The sequence below is a fragment of the Papio anubis genome, chromosome 3, assembly GCF_008728515.1.
Source record: "Papio anubis isolate 15944 chromosome 3, Panubis1.0, whole genome shotgun sequence".
NCBI classification, from domain to species: Eukaryota; Metazoa; Chordata; class Mammalia; order Primates; family Cercopithecidae; genus Papio; species Papio anubis.
Genome location: NC_044978.1, coordinates 157,896,752 through 157,923,496, shown reverse-complemented (window position 1 = coordinate 157,923,496; position 26,745 = coordinate 157,896,752). Strand labels below are relative to the sequence as shown.

The 26,745-nt window shown below is 35.0% G+C and overlaps 1 pseudogene across 1 annotated transcript; it reads right to left on the bottom strand.

The window, feature by feature from the left end:
* Positions 1-3,477: 3,477 nt before the first annotated feature.
* On the bottom strand, positions 3,478-6,190 carry LOC101018908 (annotated as a pseudogene). Its single transcript, XR_004182823.1, has one exon. The product of XR_004182823.1 is annotated as a mesoderm-specific transcript homolog protein pseudogene (transcript).
* Positions 6,191-26,745: the final 20,555 nt, after the last annotated feature.

Sequence of the window (26,745 nt, the reverse complement as noted above, 5' to 3'; positions counted from 1 at the left end):
AAGGTATTACATTACCTAACTTGAAACATATCACAGAGTAATGGTAACCAAAACAACATGGCACTGGCATAATAACATATCTGTAGACTAATGAAACAGAATACAGAAACCAAAAATAAATCTATACATTTATAGAAAAATTATCAACAAAGGAACCAAAAACACACATTAGGAAAAGGACAGTCTCTTCAATATACAGTGCTGGAAAACTGGATTTCCACATGCAAAAGAATACAAATAGGTACTTATCTTTCCCAATTATAAAAATCAATTAAAAACCAATGAAAGACTTAATTGTAAGACTTGAAACTTTGAAATTCCTAAAAGAAAACATAGGAGAAATTCTTCATGATGTTGAACTGGGGAGAATGTTTGAATAAAACATCAAAAGTACAGTCAATGAAAGCAAAATTAGACATGTAGAATTATATAAAACTAAAAAGCCATGGAACAGCAAAGGAAATCATCAAGACTGAAGAGACAACCTACAGAATGGGAGAAAATGTTCATAAACTATGTATCTGACTAGTGGTTAATATTCAGAATATAAAGAAACTCAAATCAATAGCAAAATAACAAATAATTCAATTTAAAATTGGGCAAATATATGAATAAACATTTTGGAAAAAAAATACATACAAATGGCCAACAGGTGTCTACAAAAAATGCTCACCATCACTAATCATCAGGGAAAGGCAAATCAAATTCTCAATGAAATATCACCTCAACCCAGTTAGAATGGTTGCTATAAAAAAGAAAAAAAAAAAAATCTTGGTAAGGGTGTGGAGAAAGGAGAACTTTTATACACTGTTGGTGAGAATGTAAATTAGTATATCCACTATGAAAATCAGCATGAGGGTTCCACAAAATTTAAAAATAAATGTACCAATACTTCTGGCTGTATATTCAAAACTAATGAAATTGGTATGCCAAAAAGAATCTGCACTACCAAGTTTATTCCAGCATTATTCACAACAGCCAAGATATGGAGTAAACATATGTGTCCATCAATAAATGAATGAATAAAATGAATGTGCTATATATACACAATGGAGTTGTAATTAGCCTAAAAATATGAAACCCTATGACTTGCAACAACATGGATGAACCTAGAGGACATATTAAGTTAAATACGGCACAGAGGACAAATACCACATGATCACACTCATATATGGAATCTGAAAAAGCCTGATCTCATAGAAGTGAACAGTAGAAAAGTGGTTTCCTAAGGCTGAGGAGAGTCTTCAAGGAAGGATATAAGGAGAGATTGGTGAAAGGGTAGAAAGTCATAGTTAGATAGGAGGGATAAGTTCTGATATTCTCTTGAAAAGTAGAATGACTAGTCAATAATAATGTATTGTATACTTCAAAATAGCTAGAAGAGAGAATTTGGAATGTTCTCATTGCAAACAAATGAGAAGTGTTTGAGGTGATAAATATGCTAATTATAATGATTTAATCATTACACAAAGCATGTAGTTATCTAAATATTACACTGTATCCCATAAATATATAAAATTATTATGTATCAATTAAAAACAAAATAAAAAATTTAATAATTTACTTAAGGTGTGCAATGACCAACAAGTAAGGTACAGTGTACTTTCTATCTGTAGAAGTTCTGATTCTGCACTTATCAATTTGATTTTAAAATCTATCTTCCCAGGTACTCTTGCTAACTGAGTAAGTTTAATCATTTAAGATAATTTAACAGTTTATGTATCTCATTCTCAATTGATAAAATGGAAAAATGACTTTGATGAACTTAGTTAATGTGAATCTGTTCTCAAAACATAGTCTATTGTTAGTATGTTAATACATGCAGAGAGAAGGAAAAAACTGAGATAGAAAAGCTGAGAACCATATGCATGCGGTCCTAGAAGAAGTCTTGTCAAACTGTCTTTGATCATAAACTTTTCACATAGTATTAGAAAAATATTCCTTCAGTATGAAGTACACGTGAAACATTACAGGTACAAGAGGTGAAATCCAGACTAGAAGCGATACTGGAGGTCACAACAGGGGACAATGCCTTTGGAGAGTAGGCTGTGAATACACGTGCCTCATTCCAAGTCAGATGATCAATGAGTGGGACCTGAAGTACTGATCAATCCTTTTGAAAGGTCCCATTTTTGCTATATTGTTCCTAGTGACATTTTGCCTTAACTGCACAATGGAGACTTCAGGAGGAAGCTGCTTTCACTACTTCTTTTTTATTTTTTTAATTACTACGAGGATTAAAACATATCCGTCCAATTACCACTTCTTTTTGCCACCTGAACACAGTCAGCAGTCAGCATAAAAAGTGATAATGGGAAGATAATGTCTAACCAGGTCACATTTCGCTTCAAAGAAACACAACACATACAAAATGCATGTTTTGTTTTTTTTTTTTTTCTGATCTTGGCTTTCATTTCCCGGTAACACTTGACATAGAATTTAACAGACATTGATATCAGCCATAGAAGAAGAGAAAGCAGTGACAAATATAAGGATATTACTGGAAAAGGCCCTATGTTGGACTAAGAGTTTTAGATTCTAATACTTCATTAGTTAATCTCTCTCTCCCTCTGAGTGATTATGCATGGCCTGTCTCATTCTCACTGTCAGATAAAGTCTATTTTATTTGATAAGTGAAATTATTTAAAGATAAAGGGGTGATTTGAAACTATTATGAGGCAGGGTGTGGTGGCTGAGGCAGGTGGATCACCTGAGGTCGGGAGTTCAAGACCAGCCTGACCAACATGGAGAAACCCCATCTCTACTAAAAAAAAAAAAAAAAAAAAAAAAAAAACATAAAATAGCCTGGTGTGGTGGTGCATGCCTGTAATCCCAGCTACTCGGGAGACTAAGGCAGGAGAATCCCTTGAACCTGGGAGGCAGAGGTTGCAGTGAGCCGAGATTGCATCACTGCACTCCAGCCTGGGTGACAAACAAGAGCAAAACTCTGTCTCAAAAAAACAAAAAAAGAAAGGAAGGGAGGGAGGGAGGGAGGGAGGAAGGAAGGAAGGAAGGAAGGAAGGAAGGAAGGAAGGAAGGATTATGAACGAATAATTATGATATTTTACATTGCTGTTGTAATTCCAGACAACAATGAGATCAACACAGAAGGAAATTAGTAGACCATTTTTATAACTCCTAGACTGGAATGACTACTTTATGTGTATCATAGAATAGGATACTCACAAAAATACTTCAAAGTGAGTTTTGGCTCCATTTTGCAGATGTGAAAAATAGAGGTCCTGAAAGTTGGATTAACTTGCCTCAGATAACTTAGCTACTAAGTGAGGCATCAGGATTTGAAGCTAGACATGCTTCTGCACTAGATCACAACTTCATTGTCAGCTTTTCTAAATACAAAAAAGACTGAGGAAAAGAGAATATTTTTTAAACATTATATGAACAAAAGAGAGACCAAAGATGATGACTTATACTAAAAAATTTTGTTAGATATTATGCAGTAAAAATGTTCCTTTACTAAGTAATTTTCAGAAATCCTGAGTTAAAGAAGTAAATCAAATGTTGTTTTTTTTGTTTTGTTTTGTTTTTGCTATAGAATTTCTTGTAACTTTTAATATGAATGGTATATTTCTGAGACTACACAGAAGATGTGGCATTTTTCAACATTTTTGAGTATAAAGCTTCTTATAAAATTAATTTTCTATTGAATATCCATTGGAAAACACATATACAGGAGGAAAATTTATATCAAATAATCTTTGGTACTTGTACTGAATGAGGGTAATCTGCATTAATTTCAGAAATCTAGAAATATTGTCGCCCTAGGGATTGGATCTCAGGATGATAACAGATGAGAATAAATATTGAAAAATCTATATACTATTAACAGACTTCTGAATTTCCTCTTTTTTCTAGATTTTTGACATAGGAGGCATGAATCTGATGCTGTCTTTAGGGACATCACCATCTAATTCAATGGTTTGCAATTAAGAGAGTCAAAGTATGTCTAAATCACCTCCAGAGTCTCTTCCAAACTCCACATTCTATTATTTATGAAGTGCCAAAGTCTTTATATGTATTAACTCATTTCATTCTGCAGTAACTCCAAGAGGAAGGTACTTACATTGTCTCTTTTTCACAAATGAGTAACGGAAATTACTTTGAGGGGTACCAGACTTTAAACTCAGGTCTGTAACTTTGCATTTGAACATTAGATCAAGAACATTCAAGCATTCATAGTAACGGGGATTTCTGGTGGTAGGTAAATCATAGAAATAATTAGTTACAATTAAAACATTCTGTCACAGATTGTATGTGAGAGATATCCGGGAAATGACATTTCTACAAAGCACCTGAGGAGATTCTGATACTGATGGCTCACTGAATACATGTGATTTTCCTTATTCCTTAAGCAAAAATCATAATTTGATTCTGTAATATAATTTAACTTTTATAATTTTTAAATAAACAGCTACTTAAGCTTTAAAAGTAGAAATACTTAAGCAGCCCTACTGTTTTCAATGCGATATTATAATGACAAAGACCTATCTGTTCAATGTCCTTTTATCTATTATCAGTAAAGAGCCCTAAATTATGACTTGTATATAATAGCTAAAAGACCACTAAGAAATTATGTGACTCTCAGCAAGTCACCTATCCTGTCTGAGTTTCCATTTTCTGATCAAATAAAGAGCCAATAATTCAATTTTTTTGTCACAGTTCATTTTTATTAATAGAAAATAAACACTTATTCCAGTTTCAAAGTTGTCATGCTTGAAGTTGCTAATTTAAATAAAACAAATTTTAAATAATCATTTAATAATCCTGCTTTGACTAAGGCAATGAAATGTGGATTTAAAAAATAAATATTCAGCACCATTTGCTCATAGATCTTTCTGAATTTGTTCTTAAAGTTTCTGGAATTTTCCTGTCTGTAAAGTATAGGAATGACTGAGCTACATTGGAAAGCCTCCCTGGGGCAGGCACTGGGGAGGTAAGCAGTCGTCATAAAGGAATCAATGCACATTCAGCGCGGTGACTTGACTACAAAACAATCCCTTCCCCTCTGCGGAAGCTCAGGAAAGACATGCTTCCAAGCACTGAGGTATGAGGAGTCTCAGACTGTTATTTGCTGTTAGAATTGGTCTTCTTAGCTAATAACAGTAAATCTCTGGCACAGATGCTATTGGTCCTTTATGTCCTGCGATTTCAGGAAATTCTGTAAAGAGTTTGGATTTAGTTGAATTTATTCAGAAATCAAACATGTTTAATTAAGTTCGCTACTCTGGCAGAGTAAGGGTATGCTGACTTAGTATCCTTATAAAATATATATAAGGATATATATGTGGATCGCGGCTAATGTAGACCACGGCAGCATTTTCCTGTACAGCTCCAAAAACTCTGGGTAGGGGTTCACAGGATCCAAGGCCCATAGATAAAATGAATGGGGATAGTTACAGAGGCAAGAACTCCCACACAGCGCCTTCTGAACTAGTTCCTCTATTGATGGAAGAGACTAACAATGACTAAGTTTCTGTCATTGTTGAGGGTCCCTGCCCACATGTCCCACAGCTCACTCTCAGAGGGCCGAATATACGGCCCAAAGATTGGGGTGAGACCTCGAGAGAATACAAAGTTCACCAGCTGCGTGAGGATGGGTGGCAGCACACCTCCACCTGTGAATAGCTTTTGGAGGAGTGGACGGTGAGTCTCAGGAAAGATACCTCCATTTGACAGACAGAGACTCTTTATGGTAAGCCGACCAGACAGATTATGCTTGTGCCTGTAGAGTAGTTCCTGAGCTACAATATCTCCATAGTCATGAGACTAAAGGTTGATCCTGCCGTTCTGGAGCTCCAGATGCCCGAAAGCGCTTCCACGATGCTGGCCTGCTCAAATATGGAATAGTGATGTGGTCTCCGTTTGTCACTGAAGCCAAAGCCTGAGAAATCAAGGACAATCACTCGATAAGACCTCAAGGTCAAACTTCCCAAATGTTGTACCGATTGTAGCTGGATGTTGGAAAGCCGTGTAAACGCCCAACTATCTCGGGACTTCCAAGCACACCCACAAAATCTTGGTAGAAGATACACAGTCCTTTGTAAGTGAACAACTTTCCTAAAGACTTCTATGAGTGAAGGGCAGGGAACAGCTGAAGAGGTGGGATGCACAGGTACACAGCAAGGAGGGTCAGGGCCAACAGCCCCACCTGGACTGGCCACTACCTCATCCTGATTTGGGTAAGACCTGGGCTACAGGACCCCATGTTTGGGAGAAACAGGTTGTGCAATAATTCCATTTTAAAAATCGTTTTCTATCAGGTGTTTTCTTAGTTTTTTCTTATGTGCTTTATTTGTATTTGACCTAATTCATACTCTTCTTGTAACAAAAACAGGTGATGAGACTCTTTTCTTATTTCATAGTGGATAGAACTGATGCATAGAACCGCAAGTGATTTGGCAGGATGATAGGCAATAAGTAGCCAAGCTGTAATTCCAGCTGTAACACCTATTTTCTGAAAATTGCGATACAGATTTTACTTATTCAAGAAACTAACAACCCCTTTAGTTGTATAATTCTTCTATATTCAAGGTGTTAAGAACACTATCTTAAAGCTATGAGAGTTCATATAACTTCTGACAACTGACTCATATATTTGCAGGACATTTTAGATGGAGAAAATCTGGCTCAGAGTTGCATAGAAAATCCGGAAGAAATTTTGCTTTGCATTTCATACACTTTGACAATTATAATTGGTAGAAATAATAATGAGGATAATGGTATTCTTCAGCTTAACTTGTTAACTACCTATTTCCTGCCTGTAACCTTAGCAAAGAGAAAGGTCTACAGAAGGGCTTCATTGTTATAATATTAGACTTCTCTAATTTCCCTTTGACCTCTTTTTGAATCGGACTTCTTATCTGGGAATCTGACCAAAACTGTTTATCTCACTATTTTTGATCTGCTGTAGGTACAGGAAAAGTGCTAAATTTTCAAATTCATTATTTTAGCTCTTTTAAATTGTTTCTGATACCAAGGCAAAGGAGATTATATTTCAAAACAGAGGATACAACAACACTCATGACAGGACTATGTAAAATCTCAGAGATGATTAGAGTAATAAGGTCTCAGTATGCATTCCTATCTTATTATGGAGTCATTGAGCTAGAAAGAACGTCAGAGATCTGACAGTTCAATATACTAATTTTACAAGTAGTGGAAAAGGGAAAGAAGAAAATAATTAGGGAGAAAAAGTTGAGGGGGAGAAAGAAAGAGTAAAAAGGGAAGAGGAAAAGCAAGAAAAAGTAGGAAAACATTTGATTGGGATAAATATCTGCTAGGCATTATATTAGATGTGTTATTTATATTATCACAGTTAATGATTTAATGATTAGGAAGGAATAATTTGTGGATTAAAAAAAGCAGTATTTCAAGTACAATAAATAAACTGCCAGAGATCTCCTCTATGGGGCAATGCTGGACTATCATCAGAAATAGTTTTATGTTATAGCATTCATCATGATCCTCAAAGCCATTAGTCTTCCTCAAAGGTCCCACACTAACTAGTGAAAGATCTGAAACTTTCATTTTCCTGATTTCTCCCCTAGTACCCTTTTCATTATACCATGCCCCTCTTCTTTATGCTATGTATGCCTGTGAGACATTGTACAGCACAGGGATGAGCACGTTCTCCAAATTCAGTAGATTACAGATTCTTCAAGTTGGGATAACAATGCTCAGAAGGGGGTCAGCTCTTTGGAAGCCAAATTTACACTGAATTTACAGATGGGGAAGATGCAGCTGTCAGTTTGATAGACCCAAGCAAATTGAACAACGTGATTGTCAATGTAAAAATTACCATGTTTAGGTGTACGTTAGGGTTATAGAGTAACTCAGGTTTCTTACTTTAGAAGACCCATAAGAGGTTCTTTTTGTGTGATGCTTTAGACTTAAATGTTTTTAAAACAACAATGCTCACAACAATACTGTGAATTGAGTTATTAAATTCCCTAGTTTTAAAAAGGAGAAATTTAACTACGAGAATTAGAATGAATTCTCTTTAGACTTAATAAACAGCAGACTTGGCCATGAATCTAGGGAGTCTAGTGTATTTTATCTTATGTATAGCCAATTTGAACAGTTGATATTTATAGAACCATTTAACCAAGAGAACAACATTCATTTCAAGTGCACCTCCGTCCTTCATCAAGATAGACCACATTTTATTTCTGAGACATTTAAACCTTACTTTAAATGCCATTATAAACTATTCATCATTTATTAATAAATATTAATAAATAGCAATTTATTAATAGTAACAATTTTATGTAAATGAAAACTATTTATATTTTAGCATTAGTTCTTCCTCATACATTGAGCTGGGTTTTTAAAATACCCAATGCCTTTGTAAATTTGTGGTTTTAGGTGGTGGTGATCATGAAAACATATTTCCAGTAGTGTGATTATGTAATGCTCCATAAACATACATATTTTTAAAAAGTCATAATTTTATACAAAGAGCAGAAAATAAGTAATTAGAAAAACATATTAAAGTCTCAGATACAAGTAATTTTTGAGCCTTCACCAGATCCCTTAACTTTTCTTTAAATAAATAACTTGTTTTGCAGCACTACTAGCTAGGATTAATGATTGCATCATGGGGTCATGGTATACACGCAATTCAAGCAGTTTGATGCAAAATATATGCATTTGATATCACTTGTGCAGCATTTAAGTACTTGTTGAAGTCTTAGGTTCTTGGGCAGACGTGACCACTTAACAAGTGGGTTAACTTAAGTACTCTATTTGACCTCCTTGAGTTTAAATTTAATAATCTCATTTGGAAATAAAACACATAATTAATTTGTGGGGAAAGTTAACACAATGTAAGTTTTTTAAAAATTTTCAAATTAGCGATTTTACGTAATAGTCAAAAAGCATTGGCATAAAAAAGGAAAGAAAAAGGAAAAAATAAAAAGAAAATGTTCTAAATTAGTAGGTTAACCAAATTCTGAGAGACTACCATTTAAATTTCAAGAAAATATTTATTAATCATCTATTACATGACAAGCATGATTTACAAAAACAACTGGGAATACTAAGATTTAAAATACATGAGGGGCATCCATAAACAGTCTCCAGAAACCAAAACAGTATTAATAGAACTACCATACATTCAGTGATCCTACTTCTAAGATATCAAGGTGTATATATCCAAAGGAAACAAAATCATTATCTCAAAGAGATAGCTGCATCCACATATTCATTGCAGTATTAGTTATGATCACTAAAATACAGAAACTAAAGTGTCCATCAGTGATTAAACAGTGATTAAGCACATAAAGAAAATGTGCTATATACATGTAATGCATTACTATTCAGCCATTAAAAAGAAGGAAATCTTGCCATTGTGACAAAAAAGATGAATCTGGAGAATATTATGTAAAACAAAATAAGTCAGATACAGAAAAACAAATGTTGTAGAATCTCACATACTTTGGAATCTAAAAAATGTCAAACTCATAGAACCAGAGAGTAGAATGGTGGTTGCCAGGGACCAGCAGAGAGGGCAAATGGGAGATATTAGTCAAAGGCCAAAGGGTACAAACATTGTTTTAAGATGAATAAGTTCTGTAAATCTAACAACATGATGACTATAGTTAATAATCTTATATTGTTACTTGAAATCTACTAAGAGAATAGATCTTCCGTATCCTCACCACACACACACGCACACACACACAAACACACACGCATGAACAAATGGTACCTAAGTGTGATATTGGAAGTGTTAATTAATTTGATTCTGATAATTGTTTTATAATGTATATGTACATTAAATCATCATATTATACACATTGAATGTATACAATTTTTATTTTTCAATTATACCTCAATAAAATTGGGAAAAAGCAGTTGAATAGCTAAGAACAAAGAATTTTAGCTTTTAAATAGGCTCCATTTGGGAAAATGTGACAAAATACATCTTTTAAATATTTTTTGAGACAAGTGTTCAATTTAAATATAAATCAAAGCTTTGGTAATTTGAACGTTGCACTTTGAAAACCTGCATCTCCCAACGTTTAGAAATTCTTATAATGCTTCTCCTGGGTGATGTGTGACTCTTAACTTCAAGACTGGCTTTAGCAAATTAAAAAAAAAAAAAAAAGAAGAAGAATGTAACCATGGCACGGTGTGGTGGCTCACACCTGTAATTCCAGCACTTTGGGAGGCCAAGGCAGGTGGATCACCTGAGGTCCGGAGTTTGAGACTAGCCTGGCCAACACGGTGAAAACCTGTCTCTACTAAAAATAGGTGGTGGTGTGAGCCTGTTATCCTAGCTACTCAGGAGGCTGAGGCAGCAGAATCACTTCAACCCACTAGGTGGAGGTTGCAGTGAGTCAAGATCTCACCATTCCATCCAGTCTAGGCAATAAGAGTGAAACTCTGTCACAAACACACACACAAAGAATGTAACCATAATGTAGCTCCACTTTGACACTTTCAAAAGAAAGTGATGGTCTCTGAAACCTCTAGAAGAATAAGGAGGGGTCAGAGCTTTCACCAGAAAGGAGTGGCAAGAAACTTTATTAAAACTGTAAATAGGCTGGGCGCAGTGGCTCACACCTGTAATCCCAGCATTTTGGGAGGCTGACGTGGGCGAATCACCTGAGGTCAGGAGTTCGAGACCTGCCTGACCAACATGGTGAAACACTGTCTCTACTAAAAATACAAAATTAGCCAGGCGTGGTGGCGTGCACCTGTAATCCCAGCCACTCCGAAGCCTGGGCCAGGAGAATCACTTCAACCCAGGAGGCGGAGGTTGCAGTGAGCCGCCATTGCAGTCCAATCTGGGCAAAAAGAGCAAAAGTCCATCCAAAAAAAAAAAAAAAAAAAAGGCTGCAAATAGATTGAATATACCCATGTAAAATAATACATTAATTTTAAAAATTTTCATCACTCCTGGTCATGAAAATGCAAAAAAGTCTTCTGTTATTAAACTACCTTTAAGCATAATCACAGATTTTTAAAAAAATTAACTGCTGATAATCTTCTGCTGATTTATCTGTAAATATTGTTTTTTATAAAATAATTTTTGTCCTATTTCTATTATCAGTACTTTTCCAAGTGGTCTGCGGGTATCAACCACACAACTGATATAATCTTGTGCCATATTAGTCTGAGTAAAATTATTTATGGAAAATGGGATAATTAGACGAAAGCCTTTTCCAACCAGAATCTGACAGACTGTAATGTGTGGAAGGGTGTTCTAAACTGGAAGGACCACCTCTGATGGTCAGAGTTCCCTTTCTGAGTGGATGATCACTTTAAAATCAATACAAATTCTTTTTTGTAACATGTGCCATTAGGAAGAGACTTGCCATGATATTCTAAAGGATTGAATGACATATATGTATTTTCTTACATGAATTAAGTGAGTGACATCTACTGTTTGTTGCCCTGAATGAATCTCTCCCAGTAATGCAGAACCCTCCAAGTGATTGTCTATAATTCTGCTCTCGTCTACATTACCAGTGTCCTGCGTGAAGTCAAATCTTCTCGGTGATTTCAGTTTCTTGTTTTACTTGCTGGGTCAGTGGTATCCAATAAATAGATCATTTATTTATCTGGAAACAATCCTTCTACTTATTTATATAACAGCTTCCTTGTGTTTGTTCTTTCTCATTGGATTCTCCCTCTTTTATAGGCTCCATTCCTGAGGTAATCTAAACCTTGAAATTCATCTGCTTAACAGATCTCATCAATCCCCATGACTTGAAACACCACCTATGACAACATCTCCAAATATACATTTTTTAGCCCAGACATATTTTCTGAGCTCCAGACATATATTTACAACAGCTTGCTCGACACATCTACTTGAATATATCTTAAGTATCTCAAACTTTGTGTATTTAAAACAGAAATCACAATTTTCCCCTCAATATCGTTCTTGCCCAAGATGTTCATTTTAGAAAGTGGCATTCTATTCAACCAGTTTCTGAAGACAAAATCTAGGGTTTTCCTCCCTCTCCATCTCTATTATTACTATCCTAATAAAAAATAACATTTTAACTAATTAATTGATTTCCCAATTTGTCCTTTTCCAGAAAAAAATTCTACTCTTCACATAGCAAACTGTATCCTGTTTTTAAAATGTAAATTAAAGTACGTAACTCACTGGCTGAAAGTTATTCCATTGTTTTCTATAGTATACAGAATCAAACTAAAAATCCTTCTTGTAGCTAAAGAAGTCCTATTTATCTGTCCCCAGACTCTTTTCTAGTCTTATCTAACCCTACATTATTTTTTTCCACAGAATTGCAGCAAGCACATTTACCAGTTTAAACTGAGAGAGAATGCATGAGGGATGGGTATATTTTTTCATATTTCACCACCTCGGTTTTGCTGTCCACTTTTCTGGCACGACTGACTCAAGATTGTTCTTTAAGCAAACACTTCATATGGAGTCCTTTTCCGACCACCCGATATATAGTGGACTCACTTGTTATTTCCTGTCATGTCAGCATTTGTCATTTCCATGAAAGTACAAATCAGAATCTGCCATTATTTCACATGCTTGCTGTTCATTTTTATATGTCCCATATTGGCGCTGCCTAGACTCAGCTTTCTCAGTCAGTCATCCTGTTCTCTACTTCATTAACATTACCTATCATACTGATTGTTACATAATAAATATTCAAGAAAATATTTGTGGCATAAATGAATGAACGAATATCCAAGTCACTCTTTGCTTGGGAATAAATGACTTCATAGATGAGCATCATACAAACTCTGTTCAAGAATTGTGAATAAAATGCTCTGTTGATATCAATTCATAGGAAAAACGACAACATCTTATGTTTATGAGAGTCTTTATATTGAAAAATTAACATATGGAGTGGTTATTCATGAAAGAAAAAGAGAAAAAAAGGAGAAACAAAAGAAAATAGTAGAGCTTTGAGGTACCGAGATACTATTGCTATGCTTGTGTAGGTTGTTGAATTAATCTATTCAGTTACATATTCATTTTCTAATTAACTGATACGAACAGTTCAAGTACTGACTAGTAGTTTATAGCTGCAGGTCAAGATGTCTCAGTGGATGTGCAATTCTAAAAATGACTCTGCAATTACAGTAGTTTTATTTATCTCCAGGCCCTTAAAGCATCAAGCAGCTTCTAACTGCTAACAAAGAAAAATCTAGCCTTTTCCAGTCTGTTCTCCTCCCTGACCTATCTGCAGAACAAATATTGTCATTTCTGACAGGAAGAATGAGAGCAACCACAAATAATATATGACAAAAGTAACTCATTTGTGCACATGAGAACCTATCTATACATGGTAGCAAATAGTTTTAGGAAGGTTTAACAAAATAGCACATTTTCTAGTCTGGTCCCTTGATAATTGGTAAATGTGAAATATAATCCCGGAACTTTATAGAATGTTTGTTTCCTATCACATATAGCCTGTCATGTTCTAAATTTAGAATAACTGGTATAGGTAATGGTGACCCAACGGACTGTATATCTCACTTCTAGACAATTACTGTTAGAGATAACCTATTTAAACAAAGTAACAGGGAATTGCATGTAACATAAGGAAATAAGGACATAGATCAGGGTAACATTTTAAAATTCTACTGCAAATAGGTAATTAGCAGGTAAAAATAGCAAATAAGCTTGCTTCAACTGTCTCAAGTTAGAGAAAAGGCTATTATTGGAATCCACATGGCTTTAATATTTGGCTATATAAAGCTAGGTGAGTGAAACAGAGGTTGTAGTGTTCAGGTTAAAATATCAGAAAGAAAGTTTTTATTTGTTTGATTACTTGAATCACATATAAAATTCCATGGATACAAATGTCATTATGTGGAACAATTCTGTGAAACAGTCATTTTTCTTTTTCTAATACATGGCTCATAGAAATAGAGCTCTAAAAATCTGATTTTTAAAAATTCCCTTATTAAAAATTCTTTGTGAAAAAGTATTTCTTAAATTTCTATCTGCCCCTTGTAACGATAGTACCTGAGTCATGAGGAAAGAGAGATAGAAGGGAGACTTATCTCACTTTGATTTATGGGGAGTTTTGTTTGTTTGTTTGTTTTGCCATTAGCAGTCATTTTTCTTTCATTCTGTTCATTTCATTTCTTTAAGAATCTTGATATGTGGCACCACAACTATAAAATGATGCTCCTTACTTCTAAAATACAAGCAATAAAAACATAACTCTAATTTTTGTCACATGGATATATTTTTTAAAATCTGTAGTTTTAATTTGTTGGCTTATGTTTTCAGAACTCTGTGAAGAACTCTTCTATTCTTATAGGAACATAGACATGTCCAAAGATTAATTTTAATCTTTCATTAAATAATAAGTATATAGAAATAATATTTATATCATATATGTTTAAAGATAGTCTAAAGTTAATATCATTATTCTTATCAGAACATTGAAAAATAAACCCATAAGAACAGTTTAATACTATTTACCCCCTCCCTCATCTTTCTAAGTATTGTTTAGATTTTAGTAACTTTTTAAAACCTCTTGTGGGTTAATTGTGTCTTGCCCAAAAATATGTTTAAATTCAAATTTTCAGTATTTATAAATGTGATCTTATTCAGATATTGGGTTTTTGCAGATATAATCAAGTTACAATGGGTTTATACTGGAGTGAGGAGGGCCCTAAAATTAGTATGGCTGGTGTCTTTATGAGAAGAGATAAAAACAACCATGATGAGGCAGAGACTTGAGTGACACATTTTCAAGTCAAGGAAAGCCAAAGATGACTGACTGACACACAAGCACGGAACAAACACTCCCCTAGAACCTTCAGAGATATCTGGGCCCTATTGACAACTTGATTTGAAATTTCTAACCTCCAGAAACGTAAGAGAATAAATTACTGTTTTATAAAACCACCCTGCTTGTTGGAATTCAATATAGTAACACAAGGAAACTAATACACTCCTCAAATGTGATGTTATTTTTGTCTTATTCAGAAAATACTTGTATATATATATATCAAGATGTTTACCAGTATCTTCACTCATAACCTCAATTTGCATGTCAAGCAATTTTCTATTTGATATTTGTTTCCTTCTCTCCATAGTATATCCTAAAATATACTCATAATGATGGTTTGTTGTTAGTAACAAAACAAAAACAAAACACTATAAATTTGTGTTTATATTGGGCCCAAGCTTAATAGTATTAAACAGTTTAATACTACTATTAAAGCCCAAGTATTAAACTATTTAATACTATTATTAAAGCCCAAATTTGTATTAAACCCAAGAGTAATGGCTTAATGCAAATTTATATGGTTTGGGCTTAATACACATTTATAGTGATTTTAGATAATCACTGGGTTACACACTGTATATGAAATGATGTTGCCTCCGTCAAACGCCTATTGTAGCTATTGGAAAGTCAGTTTTTAGTCTCATCATGGCTCCTTTATGGTCAATTTATCTTAATTTCAGGATATTTCATTGGCTGCTTGTTCTATGCAGATTCACTGTGACGTGTCTAAGTTTAGATTTCTCTTTTTTATACTGTTTACAATTGATTGGGTTTTCTGGATCTAACAATTGTTCTTCTTAAGTTTAGGAAAATTCTCTGCCATTATCTCTTTGAATATTGTCACTTCTTTCATTATGTCTTTCTGAAAATCGGCTCAGGTTCATATTACACATTCTCAATCATCCACACTACTTATCTTTTTTATATTGAATCTTTGTTTTGCTTCAGTGATTCTATTTATAAAGTTTATCCACCTTTATAATCTAGTTTATAATTTAATTGGTTCTTTTTCATATATTCTCAGATGTTGTAATATTTTATATAATATTAAGTATTCATATTTTAATTATTTTGTTTTACTTTCTATAATACATACTTAAAAAAAATCTTGGCGTGGTGAGCTCAAACCTGACCATGCTTTGGGAGCCAGACAGTGATCACGAGGTCAGGAGATCGAGACCATCCTAGCTAACACAGGTGACCCGTCTCACCTAAAAAAAAAATAAAAACTAGCAGGTAGTGGCGGTAGCCTGTAGTCCCAGCCTCGGGGCTGAGGCAGGAGAATGCGTAAACCGGAGATGAGGAGCTTGCAGTGAGCTGAGATGCAGCCACTGCTCCAACTACAGTAGAGCGAGACTCCGTCTCAAAAAAATCTTACAGCTCCAATATCTGTACTCTTTGGGAATTTAACTTTTCTCACTCTTCTTTCTGTAAGTTCTTCCTCATGATGGCTTCTCTTATTGCAAGTTTTGTGAATTTTTTTAACTGTGGTTTTATTTCTCCTGGAACATTATCTATGAGATTTTTGTAAGGCCTGGCTGAAAAAAGCATTTCTCTTGAGAGTACTTGTGTTTGCTTCTGCCTGGTGCTCGAAGGTACTTACATGGGATCACTTAGAAATAAATTCTCATCTTGAAAGTTTTGGATCACTAGCTGCAAATCCATACGAGGGCCAGTTTGTGAGTATGAATTCTCAGGAGAGATTTCTTTTTCTTTCCATCCAATGCCAAGATCCCAATAGGCATGTTTCTTTGTGGGTTTTTTTTTTTTTTTCTTCCACATAGTAGATTTATTTCTCTTTCTACTATACACTACTGGTGGAAGTGCAATTGAGTATAACCAGCTTTGGAAACTGTTTCATTATTACTAAATTCAAATATACATATGCCCTTTGGTCTAGCAATTCCTTTGCTCTGTATATATTCAACAGAAATGTGTGCACTGATACAACAAAAATTGTGCAAAAATGTTGATGGATGCATTAACTTTACAGCCAAACACTGATGCACCCAGATGTCCATTAGTAATAGAATAAATAAGTAAATAGAGTTATGGTCAGAATGCAGAATATTATACAAAAATAAATTGAATAAACCACTGCTGCAGGCAGAAATGTAACATGGAACAAAATAAGCCAGACACAAGAATGTTTGCTCTGTCATTTATTATGTAAAGTTTCAAAGAATCAAAACTAATCTAAAGGGCTGGGTGTAAGGAGAGTGATGAACCCTAGGAGAAGGGAAGGATAAAGAAAAGAAGAGGGCATAGGTGTAGTATCTGGCAATAGGTTGAGGTTACAAAGGTATGTTTACTTGGTTCTTACTCTTTGAAAACCTATTTATGATTTGTGCATTTTCCACCTGTAAAATACTTAAAACAAAGGGAAAGAAAATGAGTATGGAATTATAACCTCATCTTCTTTGAATCCTTCATCAACTCGCTGTCCACTGAAGATACAATATAATCCTCATCAATGTACACTTGTTCGCTCCCCACCCTCCTCTCTATCAAATCGTAGGATCATTTTCTCTCATGCATTCCAGACCAAGCACAGCCATCTTTTGTTTCCTCCAAATGCCAAAATGTTCCCCAGCTTAAGGTATTTACATGTGTTATTCCTTCTTTCTGACATTCTCTCTTATATGATTGTAACCTATTTGCTTCCTACTCAAATCTTACACTCTGAAAAATGTCACTTTTAACAAAACACATTCATGGATCCCCAATCAAATTATAATCCATCTCACCCTTAATTTTCTTTTATAGCTCCTATTGTTTCCTTTAGTAGCTTTTGCTATGATGTGTAACTTGCATAGCATATGAATTATGTATGTGTTCCTCTGGATTTCTATAAGCCTCATGGTGGCAGGATCCACTTTAATTTTACTCTTCATTATATACCGTGTCTTTATTCTAGCACAATACCTGGTTCTGAGTGACCACAATGAGTCAATTGCTGAATGAATAAAGAATCTGACACATTTCTATTGCAACAGAAGTCAAAGGGGGGATAGGAAATACAAGTTAGTCCTCTATCACTCATAATATTCTTTAATCATGTTTATTTTGAGAAACCATGAAGCTCATTGCAGAAATCACTATTTTTTACTTTTATTATCTATATGTAACATGCTATGAAGCCCAGAACTAGACCAATGCCAGAAAATATTTGAAATAAATTATGTAGGGGCAGTGTTGAATTAAGAATTAAAAGTTTAACATATGATATTTATTTATAAAAGCAATTTTCCTAAAAAAAGAGTATTATTGATTGTCAGGATTATCCACTTACAGTCAAAATCAGGATAACCTTGACTAAGGAGGAGGCTTCAATACAAAATGAACATAAAATTCACTAAAAATTAGAGTTTTATATATCTTAAGCCTGAAGAATTTATTTTTCCCCCATGCACTCAATTTTATCAACTCATGAGTAATGTACTGGTAATCAGGATATATTGATTACTCCCTCATATTGAGCATCAAGACACCAAATAAATATAAATTTATATATAATTTTGTACAAATCAATTACATTAAGTTATAAAGTAGAAGTTCTCTGAGTATGGTCGATAAATCCCCCAAATCCTTCTCAGAAGCAAAAATGTTTTTATTAGTATGCTAAGCTATTATTTCCATTTTTCAATAATTAACATTTCAACTGATCGTACAAAAGCAGTGGTGGCCAGACTGTTTTCTCCTCAGTACTAAACTGTACTAGTAGTGTTGAATTCTTTACTGCCACCCTATTGCCATGTAAAATTATAATTATTCCAGTTACACTTAAGAATAATATTGATGAAGCAGTACTTATTAATTATATTAAATTTCAAACTTTGATAGCTAGTGTGATAAAGTGAGAAGTACAAATAAAGTTCTAGTGCCTCATATGTAAGGTCAATGGTGACTTTAAGAAAATTCTGTGTGTGATTGAGTTATGAACTAAGGTGACACATTTGACAAAAAATTTCATTTTAATTTGAAAAAAATGACTAAAAAACAAACTCTGGTTATTCTGAGTTGAAAATTTGGCAGATATTCTCAAAAATGTATCAAGTGAGTCTGTTACTTTAAGAAAAAATGACTACTTTCTGCCAAAGAAAAAGTTTAAGTTTTCATACTAAAAATAGAATTTTGGGTAACTCATATCTACTGCAATAATCGTGGAAGATTTCCAATACTAGAGATTGTTCTGATCATTTGGATGGTTATATTAACCAAGTGATTTTTTATATTATATAATGAATTGCATCAAAATTGGAAAGACTTGCATAATTAAGTTAATTGATATATTTGAGATGACCAAAGCATAATATGATTATATACAAGGAATATTTTCTAAGTGCAGAATAGATCAATAGATTTTAATGGAAGAGAGTCTGAGGTGGCTTCAGAGTCCACATTGTAACTATCCTTTAAGAAAGAATCACTTATTGAGTTTGGGTGTAATATCAAAGAAATACATCCAAAATTATCTAAAAAGGCTATTAAGTTCCTTTTCCAACTACCTATCTGTGTGAGGTTGGATTTTCTTCAGAAATTTTCTTCATATTTTTGAAATAAGCAATATGGAAAACATACACAGTCATGACAGGGTCAAATGTGTTCTGAAGACAATGAATTACCCAGTGTCCCTGTGGAGAAAATGAAGAGACTGTAGAGCAAGGTACGAGTGAAGTTTGAAGAGTCCAATATAGATGGAATTTGAGCTATCTTCTACACTGGAGCCCTCCAGAGAATGGTATGAGGATAATGATGGAGTGGGGGGGTTTCAATGTGTAATGAGAATCTGTTGGCAGTATAGAAGAATCAGCAGGGCTGTCATTTGGGAGGCTTCTATAATAATCTTGGTGAGATGATGTGGGTCGTAACTAATCAGTGAGCATGATGCTAGAAAACATGAATCAACTGAATATAATTGATACAGGTGTAATACGTATGCTTACCTAAGAAGGAAAAGAAAGGAAGATTTGGAATAAATAATGACCCTTTCCCTCAAGTAATTCTTACTCCAGCTTTGTGTAGATAATTAACACATATGCTACTGTAAAATGAATTTGGTGAGAACAAAACTACGCACTCCAAGTGCTGTGGCTCATAAGAGATCAAGTTTAGATTAGTCAAGAAATGAATGAAAAAGGGTCATTGGTAACAAACAGAGTATTTGTAATTCACCAAACAGTAAGGGGAGATGTTTGAGAGTAGAGAAAAAATACAGTTGGTTAATTTAAAGGTTTTAGATTGGGAAGGGACTGGAAATCAGTCAGGGAGTGAAGGAACTTCTTGGAGCTATTGATAAACTACTTAGGGAAACACAGGTATCCAATAGAGATATGCTGAAAGGATGAATAAATTATGTCACACTACTGAAGGATGGTTAGGAAAGTGGCATGGTGTAGCAAACAATAAGGAAGAAACCACTAATCAACATCTAAATCTATATTTAGATTTTTTAATGTCAATAAGGTAGTTAACTTAGTAGGAACATTACAGAAAAGGAATAAACTTCTCTTATTGCATTCATGTAGTATGCTATAATGAGATCTTTTCAGAACCTAATACGAAACAAGTCAAGTGTGGTTGTGGATAATTTTAAAATTTATGTTTAAAAAAGAAACTCTTACCTGTTAAAACACCTTATTTATGAAGTGAAATCTTAAATGTTTGCATATAATTCATTTTGCATTTTCAGAAATAAATAATCATAACAATTACTTATGTGTAAAATCTAAGGTAATTATATCCAAAAAGGTAGTAAACTAAATGTTTCTCTTACAAGAAGAAAAATTTAAACTCCCAATGATAAAAAACTGAAAGGCTGAGTTGCTTTCTACTACTTGAAATATTCAGAACAGAATTAACTCTTTGTTTCTTCACGGAAATCATTAATACATAAGAATTTCCACTTATGAATATGCCACCAATAAACTTATGCCATCTTAATTATATTTAACACAGATACATCATAGATGTTGATAAATTCCAGGCTAGCATATTTTAATAGAATTTAAATTTAATGTAAATTGTATTGTACATTTAATATATGTATGATATTTAACATTGATTTGTAAATTTGGTGTAATATACAATGTTTATGTATGAATATATATAATTGTATTTCTATGTGCATTTAGTGTAATATGTGGAATAGGTTATGCTAACATGTAAAAAACACAGCTGTAAATGTGTACTGTAGCAACATTATTTACTAGTCTCTTATTAGTTATTAAGTTGGGGTAATAAAGGCAATAATAAATAACTCTTATTTAAGAAAATTGGAAAATTCAAGTCCTTCTAAAAGTTCATGCTTTTAACTAAATTTTTTTTAAAAGCTTATTTTGAAACTGAAGATGGAATGATATATAGCAGGAGAGATTATGTTATAAAGCTAGCTAGGGTAAATAATGTAAGAAGAGCTTAACACTGAATAATTTACAAATCCCCAAACACCATAATTTTCATTACTCTAGATACTTTTTTATAGCAACATATTTCTACTTCTCTAAGTATAAAGTATATTGAACACAGTAAAACGCTTTTTTGTTACATTTAGATTGCAGATATTGACACTGTTAACGTTTTAGAATATCTGGATTACTTAACCAACCTCTCTTGTGGATGTCATGGCAATAAATTAGGACATTTGCAAAGCACTTGTAAAATGAGCAGTTTGTAACTGAGTTCTTAGCTTTTGCTAGGCATAATATAATGTTTAAGACTATGTTGGGTAACATTTTCCCATTTCCCAGCTTCACTTCATGTGGAAAATGCTTTTCCTTTTTGGGAAACACTGACTAACTTCACACATAAGCAAAATCCATTTTTATGGTAATATATGAGCCACAATGGAGGTGATACTAAAAGTAAAATTTGAAATGCATCTTTCAGTGCAATGAGAATGCTATGCACACAATTATTTGAGCTAATTGTTACAACTGGGATTTAAGCTGAGAGGGAGATTATTTAGTCAATGAGAGGAAAGCAAAAAATAATCCTGCACAATCTTCTAACTCAGGACAATCATATATCATTTCTGAATGTTCAACATAATTGACATCTTATCTTTCCAAACTGCACTTTGATTCTATAGGCAATTTTCTATTTGGGGAAAGGTATCAAATGGCAGACACACACACACACACACACACACACACACACAAAAATCTTGAGAAGAAGAAAGCAATTTAACCAGTAATACATACTGATGAGCTACATAGATATGATAAACAGCATGGTGTTATGAAAAATCACTAATCTCAGTGTCAAGAGGCTTTGTTGTGATAGAATTTCTGTTATTAATTCTTTGACCTTCTCAAATTTACTAGCATTTGTGTAGACTACAATAAGTCAGCAATCTACTCCCATCATCGAATAATTTGGACTTTGAGAATTAAAACTACTAAGTCAGTGTCTAAGGGCTAGAGAAGAAATACATAGAAAACATACATGACAAATTATCAATGAAGAAGATATTTGGTCTTCTGTAAAAGCAGGGAAAGGTTACTCATAGAGGTTTTTGAATTGCATGAACCTTGAAGATCATACTCACTCCAATCTTTCATTTTATAGGTGAGCTAACTGTAGCACAGATGTAGATTCTCTCCTCTTCTGGGAACTTGCATTCCATTTAATTTTGGCTCAGAGTAAATTCATCTCCTTGGGGTAATTAAAAAAGGCCTGAACTTAGTGTTGGAAAATCTAGATACAAATGTTAACTTTCTCAAGAACTGTAGCTTCTCTGAATTTCTAGTCCTTCATCTGTAAAAATAGATCGAAAGATATCTCTTCTGTAAGATCTCTGACAGAATCAAACAAATAATACATGTAAAAGTGTTTTTAAATTCACTGCCTTTGGCAATCCAGAAAAGATCATTAACATGGAAAACAAAAGAATTATGTTGTGAAAATATATTCTGGGTGTGTGACCACAAAATGAGCTGTAGGATGCAGCCACAGGAGGAAGCATACCAGCACCTAGATAACTGCTGCTTCTGTCAACATCCTCCTTGGCAATGTTGACCAGATTGCAGGGAAACCAAACAATTCCTTTAAGTAGAAAGTAAATGGATTTAAGGACTGGCACGGTGGCTCATGTCTATAATCCCAGCACTTTGGGAGGCCGAGGCGGGTGGATCACAAGGTCAGGAGTTGGAAACCAGCCTGGCCAACATAGTGAAACTCCATCTCTACTAAAAATACAAAAATTAGCCAGGCGTGGTGGTGCATGCCTGCAGTCCCAGCTACTTGGGAGGTTGAGACAGGAGAATTGTTGAACCTTGGGAAGGTGGAACTTGCAGTGAGCCAAGCTCAAGCAACTGCACTCCAGCCTGGGCAACAGAGCAAAGCTCTGTCTCAAAAAAAAAAAAAGTAAATAGATTTAAGAAAGCAATCAGGTGGTTCAGTATGCCTTCAGTGGCTCTTTTTTTTTTCTTTCTTTCTCATGGTATGAAAGACTAGACAGGCATGCACTGCAAGCCCAGAGATCTACCTCATCTTGCTGCCACCGAAGACTTGCTCTTTTGTAAGTTCCCTCTAAGTACATCTTTGACCAGCTACCAACCCGGATTGGTCTTTTTGATCTGAGCTTCCCCTCGGCTTACAGAGGGTGATTCTTGGTTCTAGTAAGGAATTTTCACAACAACCTTTTTTTTTCCTAAGACAGTCTCAATCTCTCACCCTCCCCCAGGCTCTGTCACCCAGGCTGGAGTGTAGTGGCATGATTCAGCTCACTGGACCCTCTGCCTCCTGGGTTCAAGTGGTTCTCCTGCCTCAGCTTTCCTCAGTAGCTGGGATTATAGTTGCCCACCACCATTCCTGGCTAATTTTCTTATTTTTAGTAGAGACAGGATTTCACCATGCTGGCCATGCTGGTCTCAAACTCCTGACCTCAAGTGATCCACCCACCTCGGCCTCCCAAAGTGCTCGGATTACAGGTATGAGCCACCACACCTGACCTCAACAACTTATTTATTATTATTTATCTTATTTTACTTTCTCTCCAGCTTTACTGTCTCTTACTAAGAATTTCCTCTGTGTGTCTTGAATTTTTGATTGGGTCATTTTGCTATTTAAGGACTTAAGAATATGCCACTCCTAATATGCTGCTTTAGCATATTGATCATTCTGAGTTGCCTCTGACCTTCATTCTGTTTCTTATAAACAGGAGATAAAATTCCCATGTGAAAGTTGTCCTCCCTAAACTGAAAAACAGTAACTTTTTTCATATAGTCTGTTTTAACTACTTTTCATATATAGCACTTTTATTACCTTCAGTCCTCGTGTTGTACATTAGATCTCTATTCTTGTTCATTCTACATATCTGCTACTTAGACCTCCTGATCGACATCTCTCCATACACTTCCAACCACTTTTCTGTTCTCTATGTCTGGATGTTTATTTATTTATTTATTTATTTTAGATTTGGCTTAAAAGTAAGATGATCAAGTGGTCAGGTGTGGTGGCTGATGCCTGTAATCCCAGAACTTTGGGAGGCCAAGGCAGGCGAAAAACATGAAGTCAGGAGTTAGAGATCAGACTGGTCAACATGGCGCAAACCCGTCTCTACTAAAAATACAAAATTAGCCAGGTGTAGTGGTGCATGCCTGTAATTCCAGCTACTCTGGAGGCTGAGGCAGGAGAATCACTTGAACCGGATGCGGAGGTTGCAGTGAATCGAGATGGCGTCATTGCACTCCAGCCTGGGCAAAAAGAGTGAAACTCCATCTCAAAAATAAAAACAAAAAAAGAGTGAGATCATGCTATTTTTTTTGTTTCTGTGTTTGGTATATTCTATTTAGCATAATGTCCTCTAGTCTTCAGTGTTGGAGGTGGGACCCGGTGGGAGGTGATTGTATTATGTGGGTCGATTTTTTGCTTGGTATTATGTCGTGACAGTGAGTGAGTTCTCATGAGATCTGGTTGTTTAAAGGTATGTGGCACCTCCTCCCCTCTTAGTCCTGTTCCTGCCATGTAAGATGGTGCCTGCTCCTATCTGCCTTCCACCATGAGTAAAAGTTTCCTGAGGCCTCCCCAGAAGCAGATGCTACCATGCTTCCTGTATAGCCCATGGAACCATTATCCAATTAAACACCTTTTGTTATAAGTTACACAGTCTCAGGCATTTCTTCTTCTTTTTTTTTTTTCAAGAAAACTACAGGGTTTTTTTCACAACAGAATCTCTAGTTACAAGGTATTTACAATATTCACAAATGAGGCTGAGCATTGGCTCACGCCTGTAATCCCAGCACTTTGGGAGGCCAAGGTAGGTGGATCACCTGAGGTCAGGGGTTCAAGACCAGTCTGGACAACATGGTGAAATCCCTAAAAATACAAAACTTAGTCGGGTGTGATTGTGCATGCCTTTAATCCTAGCTACTCTGAAGGCTGAGGCAGGAGAATTGCTTGAACCCAGGAGGCAGAGGTTGCAGTGAGCTGAGATCACACCACTGCACTCCAGTCTGGGCAACAGAGCAAGACTCCATTTAAAAAAAAAAAAAAAAAAAAAAAAAATTACAAAAGAAGCCATTATCAAAAGATGCTATTTACTCCATATTATAAGACTGCTTTCCAAAGGATTACATTTCTTTTCCTGGAGGACGTTAGTTTTCATTAAAATCTTAAAAGAAGCAATGTATGTTGTTGCCCCAAGTCTTCTTTTCTGGGTCCAATCTCTATTCTTTTGATTTAAGACTACTGCAGCTCTGTCAAAAAATCAGAACCATCCCCCCGAATATCCTCATTATTTCTATTTCCACATAAGGGCAACATCAGACTTTGGCAAAACAATTAAACAAACTTAAACCATGAGTTCCTTTGGTGACTTTATCCAAGCTTTCTTCCTGCAAACTGTCCCGTTCTGCATCTGTTGAGTCCTGGTCAAGGGAAGGGCTGCAAATAGGGTGCCAAGACCAGCTCAGTTGGAGAGACCCTAACCTAGCAGCACTAGAAGAATTAAAGACACACACACAGAAATACAGAGGTGTGAAGTGGGAAATCAGGGGTCTCACAGCCTTCAGAGCTGAGAGCCCCGAACAGAGATTTAATCATGTATTTATTAACAGCAAGCCAGTCATTAACATTGTTTCTATAGCCATTCAATTAATTTCCCATAAGGGATGGGAAACGAAGGGATGGGCTGAATTAAAGGAATAGTTTGGGCTAGTTAACTGCAGCAGGAGCATGTCCTTAAGACACAGATTGCTCATGCTATTGCTTGTGGCTTAAGAATGCCTTTAAGCGATTTTCCTCCATGTCACAGTGCTGCAGAGATTTTGTTTATGGCCAGTTTTGGGGCCAGTTTATGGCCAGATTTTGGGGGGCTTGTTCTCAACAATGGGGCACTTTAAGTTCTGTGGTATATTTTCTTTTTTTTCTTTTTTCCTTTTAGTTTTTGTTTTAAGTTCAGGGCTGCATGTGCAGGATGTGAAGGTTTGTTACATAGGTAAAGGTGTTTCATGGGGATTTGTTATACAGATTATGTCAGCATCCAGGTATTAAGCCTAGTATCCATTTGCATTTTTCCCGATCCTTTCCCTCCTCCCACTTTCCACCCTCTGATAGGCCCCAGGGTGTGGTGTTCCCCTCTTTATGTCCATGGATTCTCATCATTTTGCTCCTACTTGTAAGTGAGAACATGTGGTGTTTGGTTTTCTGCTCTTGTCTTAGTTTGTTGAGAATAATGGCTTCCAACTCCATCCATGTCCTGCAAAGAACATGATCTTGTTCCTTTTCCTGGCTGCATGATATTCCATGGTGTACATGTACCTCATTTTCTTTATCTAGTGTATCATTGATGGGCATTTGGGTTGATTCCATGTGTTTGCTATTGTGAATAGTGCTGCAATGAACATATGCATGTATGTATCTTTATAATAGAATGATTTATATTCCTTTGGGTATATACCCAGTAATAGGATTGCTGAGTCAAAGGGTATTTCTGGTTCCAAGTCTTTCAGGAATCACCACATTGTCTTCCACAATG